The sequence below is a fragment of the Tupaia chinensis genome, unplaced genomic scaffold (assembly GCF_000334495.1).
Source record: "Tupaia chinensis unplaced genomic scaffold, TupChi_1.0 Scaffold000594_1, whole genome shotgun sequence".
Lineage (NCBI taxonomy): Eukaryota > Metazoa > Chordata > Mammalia > Scandentia > Tupaiidae > Tupaia > Tupaia belangeri.
In genome coordinates this window covers 1,701,345-1,707,943 of record NW_006160110.1, presented here as the reverse complement: position 1 = coordinate 1,707,943, position 6,599 = coordinate 1,701,345, and the positions used below count along the sequence as shown (strand labels likewise).

General features: G+C 37.8%; 1 pseudogene; it reads right to left on the bottom strand.

Moving 5' to 3' along the window:
• Positions 1 to 1,557: 1,557 nt before the first annotated feature.
• LOC102492898 (28S ribosomal protein S17, mitochondrial pseudogene) lies at positions 1,558 to 4,881 on the bottom strand (annotated as a pseudogene).
• Positions 4,882 to 6,599: the final 1,718 nt, after the last annotated feature.

Here is a 6,599-nt window from a genome sequence, read left to right as displayed (position 1 = left end):
GCAAAGACGTTTAACATCTAGTCAGACAAAGTGTCCTTCAGGTAAGGGGAGATTATGAGAATGTCAAGGATTTTCTAATTAAGAAAAGCTCTGTGTGTGTATATGGTGTTTTAGACAGAGCGTTGCTGTGTTGTGATCTTCCTGCCTCAGTCTTCCAAGCAGCTGAGATTACAGATGCATGTTGCAATGCTTGGTCTTAAGAAAAATTCTTTTTCCTTTTTTTTTTTTTTTAAATTAAGAGAGACTTTTTTGCTATAGGGTATGTGTGTTCACCAGAGAAACAGAGAGAGACACACAGAGAGAAAGTGAATAATCATCGCTCCCACTATCCCCCAGTGAGGATGGTCATGCCACAATCCCTTCTCTTCCATTCTCCTCTTGAGATTTTGGGCCCCCATGCACACACTCCCAGCATGAGTTTCAAGCCTCCTGGCCTGGACCTCGAACCTCAGTTGGCCATGTAGGAGTTTAGCACCTTAGTCACTATGCCACCTGCTGGCCCAAGAAAAATTCTTAATCAACTCCCATGTCTTAGATGGCAAGAATCAACCCTTATGAATAGATATTTAAGAATCAATGCCTAGCTTGCTGCAATAAATTTTTAGCAAACCTTGACCATATGCTAAGCTTGTCAGCACCAAATATTTATGACATTGCAATTGATCAATCTCATTTCTTTTTAAAAAAGTTGTCACAGTTTATTAATGAACTGCAACAGAACTGCAACAAAACTCAGACACTCTCCAACTTAAATGCATGTATGAAAAGTCCTACAACTTATGTGCGTCAGATCTTAACTCACACCTATTTGATCTAGCCTAGGATATTAAAAAAGATAACATAGAACTTTAAATTTTATTTCCATCATGTCAACATTCTTATTAATATGGCTTAATCTGAAAAAGTCGGACTTACAAGCATGTTAACTGTTTCCCTTTGGAACTGATTAAATCAGAGAAAAATTTATTTAAAATATAGACTGAAAATATTGCTTAATGGGATTTTATCTGTTTATATCAAATGGTATTCTCCCAAAATAGAGATTCTACTTCAAGATTCCCTTGAATGAAAAAATAACAAACAAACCCAATCTATCTTCTAAAACAGTATGCTTACCAGCCAGCAGTTAGTGTAATGGCTATGTCGTTGGACTCCCATGTAGTTGACTGCGGTTCACGTCCCGGACCTGGTGGCTTAAAACTCATGCCGGGCGCGTGGGCATGCTGCCCAAGATCCAGAGAGGAGAATGGAGGAGAAGGGATTGCAGCGTGGCCATCACCCCTGGGAGGTGATTTCTCGCTTTCTGTCTCTCTGTCTCTCTCTGTCTGTCTGGTGAGCGCACGCGCCCTATAGCAAAAACCTCTCAAACAAACAAACAAACAAACAAATAATATGCTTACAAAATAATGTGACAGATTGCTAGGTACACTTAGTGAACATAAAAGCGTGTTTACTGAAAAGAACATTTGAAACATGACCATAACTCTTTATGAAAAATTATAACAGGTTCTTCATTTAATTTTAGTTATTTAATAATATATCACAAGAGTAACTGGGTTGTTTATGATAAAACTGAGAGTATTTTCTTTTCCCATAAAGTGAACATGTCAATCTTTCCCTTTTCTTCCAATCCTCCTTCATGTGTTGAAGAGATAAGGAGTTCTTCTAGGGTTTTGGTTAGATGGGTGGTTTCCAAGCTGACTGGACTCTCCAGGTAGGTAGTTCCCGCACAGGTTTTCCTGTCACTGGATCTATGACTTTTCCAACTTTGAAATGATCTCAGCCCGTTCATGTTTCACGTGCTTTGTTTGTGGAACAGGTAAAGCTTTGAGAAGCACAATATCCCCAACTGTCCACTGCTGAAGGGCATCGTGGGCAAAGTAGGTTTTTCTCTGATTAAAATACTTTAATAAGTAGGGATTCAGAACAAGCCTGGTCACTCTCACTGTAGCAGTTTTTTGCATTGCTGTCCCAATCACTTTCCCCACGATCCCCTTGGCATGGACAGATGAACAAGTTACTGACATTATGGCTCTGGTCACCTGCAGTTCTGCTGTACGATTGCACAAGTACCTCAATCTCATTTCTTAAACGGTATTTTCAATGACATGTCATTGGCTAATGTTCCATGGAGACACTGTTTTCTGGAATTCAATATTCAATTTGTAAATTAGCCAGGTCTCACCTGCTTGAGAGAGAAAAGAAATAAAAGAATATGACCACAATAACGAAAAGCAATCACTGCTAAGCGACTTCATATCTTATTTAAAAACAACAGTGATTTAGGGTGAAGTTGGTCAGAACAGTTTGTTCTAGCAAGAAAGGAATGCTTTCTTTAAGATCTATACATCCTTCAACTATTTACTGCTGCCCTATCCATACACAGACCTCCCCAAACACATGTTTCAAGCACTCTACTTGCTATAGTCAATGCCTTAGGCCTGAGAACTTTCCACTAGAGAAATAAAGGGCTAGAACTCACAAATTCTGAGATTTCTTGTGAAGGGGAGGCCTTCATCACTGCTATAGCAGTCCTCTCAATAACATAGCATGCACTCTGACATGTGGTAGACCCATACCTGTCATCACAAGCCTCCTAATAGAGATTCATCCTCAGAGTGGTTTTAAATAAATTCAGGAAGAAAACTTCCTACATTGAACAGAAATGAATCTCATTATTGACTCAGCCAAAAAAGATTAGCTTAGGTAAACAAATTGCACAATTCCTCCATATCTCTGCTTAAATAATAATAAATCCATTAAAAGCATAAGAAGGATACTTTGATATCATATAGAGCAACTTCCACATTGAATAGCAGTGGAGCAATGAAATGATTCTTTTCCCTGGATTCCACTATGAGTGAGGTGTATGAGTGAGGGGCCAAGACCATCATGTGCCCTCTTGGTACTTTCTCTTCTTATCAGCTATGAGTAACAACAGAGCCAGTGAATACTTAGTCTTCTCCTCTTCCTTCTCCTTCTGCTTCTTCATTTTCCAGGGGGTGCACACACTTGCCAGAGAGATAGAGAGAGAGGCAGAGGAAGAATGCACTCCCTCTAATAGGGCATGGTCACACTGCAATTCCTTCTCCTTCATTTCTCCATCCTGTTGGGATTTTTGGCACATGTATATGTACACCTGGCATGTTTTTCAGACTGCTAAGGGCCAGGATTTAAACCATCTGGTTGGCCATGTAGGATCTGGCTTCCTTAACCACCAGAGCATTGACCTGGCCCCATTGAGTATTTAAAAAGAAAATTTATCTTATATAGTAGGACTGGAGGCTCTATAGTTGGTTAATTTGTGGTTTCAGGCCTATTATCAGATATATGGGTTCTTCTGTTATCTTATCCTTCTGCTGTGCCATTCTTATAGTGTTGGAGTTTGATCTCAGGTTTGTTCTCTCATGAAAAGATGCTTTAAGCATTGCTTCTGCACATATGCCAACCAGATGTTGGAATAGAAATCGCCCATTCTTGAGATAATTTTTTAGGGGTAAGAACTTATCTAGAATCCTTCTACCCCCCCCATTTTTTTTTTCATAGCTCATTGGCTAGACTTACACCAATAGACAGCAAGCTAAATGGAGATCCCCAAACAATTTTATGAGCGTTAGATTTAAAAAATATTTTGTGCCATCATTATCAGCATGTTTTCTTGCCTTTTTTACTGTAGTAACTTTTCCAATGTTGGTGGTACAAAATCAGTGGTGGATAAAACTGGCACCTTATCATGAATTAAGATAGTGGCACCAAACCATATTGGTTTTTAAAAAAACTGGCTTAAGTTATCAATTTCTTGATGAAGTGATAGAAACTCTAATTTTATTAAATTGAGACTTTTGAACAAATGTATTGTTAATATTATACATGAATATCAAGGCTATTTAAATATTACTTTTGCTGCAAATCAAGATTACACATTCTCTATAATGATTTTCTCAAGAAAATACACTTTTGCAGTTGTTTGAGTTGCAAGCTGTTCTAGCTGTTGCTTTATAAATCCAAGAAAGTTTAACTTGAAAGATCAATTGTCAGACAAACTTCAGGTATTCATACTTGGGTATTTGACAGCCATTTTTTTGAAAATGAACAAAGTCAATCTGTCACTTCAAAGAAAATAACCAATCAATCAACAAAATGAAAAGGTAACCTATAGATTGGGGAAAATATTTGCAAACCACAAATCTGATAATGGGTTAATATCAAATATTTATAAGGAACTTAGACAACTCAGCAGCAAGAAACATATGTTTTAAAAATGTGTAAAGAACCTGGACAGAAATTTCTCCAAAGAAGATATAAAAATGTCTAACAGGTGTATGAAAAGATGCTATTTAGATACACATGTGCTATTACAGAAAGATCTCTGAAATATATTTTTCAAGTTAATTTATTTATGTGTTCTGTAAGAAAGAGAAAGAGAAGTAGAGACAGAGAGACAATTACTACACATAGAGTCCTCATTTCATGATTCCTCCTATCTCATCTCACCCAGAACACAGGCGTGTGTGTGCCAGGTGTGAGGTCAGGGAGGTTCTGGGACATAAACCCAGGACTTTTCCCAGGTATACCCAGTTACATTGCTGCAACACTGCCTGGTCCCATCTTAGACATTTTATAGAATGAAAAAAGTAATTTTCATGACAGTGGGTTAAATATGATCACTGTCCCAGTTATCTATTGCTGCATAAAAACCATCCCAAACTTAGTGGCTTCAAAGACAACAATCATTAATGTTGTTCACAAGCCTGCAGGTTGAGAGAGCTGGGCAGGAATGACTTGTCTGTGTTCTACCTGGAGTCATCTGGGCTGCCTTAAAGGCCGGGGTGATGTGATATTTGAGGCTGAATCATCTGGAGGTTTTCTCATTCACATGCTTCGAACATGGCCTCTTTATGTGGTTGCTTGGCTTCCTCACATCATAATGGCTGAGTTCCAAGAACAAGCATCTCAAGACACAGGAAGTGGAAGCTGTCCGTTTCTTAAATCCAGGACTGAGAAATTGGCACAGCACCACGTCACTTCCAGCATATTCTGTCTGTTCTTTAGACAAATAGTCAATGAGCCCAAATTTGGGAGGGAATTCAGACTCTACCTCTTGATAGGATGTGTGTCAAAGAATTTAGAGTTTATGTTTTTAAAATACCATGATATTATTTGTGTAAAAATTTAAAAGCATATACATGTAAAATATGGTTATGTGCAAGACTTTTTTACTGAGAGGATGCATTAAAAATGTTAACAATAAGGGCTGGCAGATGGTGTGGTGGTTAAGGGTGCTGGACTCCTGCATAGTTGACCATGGTTCAAGTCCTGGACCTGGCAGCTTGCTTTTGCACTTTCTCTCTCTCTTTTTCTGTCTCTCTGGTGAGTGTATGTCCGATAGCAAATTTAAAAATAAATAAAAAAAATTAAATAAGTAATTCTTTAAAACATGTTAACAATGACTGTCTTTTGGGGAGAGAAAATATGGGTTGAGAGTATGGTGAACAGGAATTTCTAATTTGATATATTATTACACTATTTCATTTTTTTTGTCCACATGTATAGGTTACTTTTATTAAAGCAAGCAAACAAACAAACCAAAAACCCAAGGAATGAAACAACGTGCCCAGAGTAGGAGTTTAGTCTTTCCTTGGGCTTCCATGTTAAATATAGCTATGTAATGATGTTCCTATCAACAACGGACTGCTTTTGTGGTGGTAATCCCATAAGATTATAATGGAGCTGAAAAATTCCTGTCACTTAGTGACTCTGTAGCTCTCTTCACATTGTAGCACAAGGCATCCTGCTTGCATTTGTGGTGATGCTGGAGTAAACAAAGCTGTTACACACTAGTCAGATGAAAGTATAGCACATGCAGTTAGACTCAGTACATAATACTCCATCATAACGAATGACGGTTACTGGTTTGTGTATTTACTATACTATACATTTTATTGTTATCTTAGTGTGTAGTCCTTCTGCTTATAAAAAAAAGTTACAGTAGAACAAACAGTTACACTGGCCGCAGCGTCATACATTTAGTGTTTACCAAGTTTCTTGATTGCATAATTTTCTCCTGTGCTTGATTTAATCTCATGTTGTTTAGTTCTGGAGGTGGAAGACAGTGGTAGCGATGATCCCAACTCCTCCTAGACCTGAGCATATGTGTATATGTATGTCTTTGTTTTTTTTTTTTTTTCCTAGAAGGTGTGTGTACTCATGGAGACAGAGGGAAAGTGCTTCCATGGAGGATGGTCATACTGTAATCCCTACTCTTCCCTTTCTCCTTTCAGGATTTTGGGCATGCATATACACATGCCTGATGTGTTTTCAAGCCACTGGAGCCAGAATTTGAGCCTCACAGTTGGCCATGTGAGATCCAGCTGCCTTAATCACCACACCAATGGCTAGCCCTATGTCTTAGTATTTAAAAATAAAACGTAAAAAAATAAACAAGTAAAAACAAGAAGAGTAGAAAAAAGTTTATAGAAAAAGGATGTCAAGAAAGAAAGTATTTTCATACAGTTATATAATGTGTATGGTAAGCTAAGTGTTAATACAAAAGAGACAAGGACTTAAAAAAATTAGTCAGTACCTTTATTCAGCTGTAT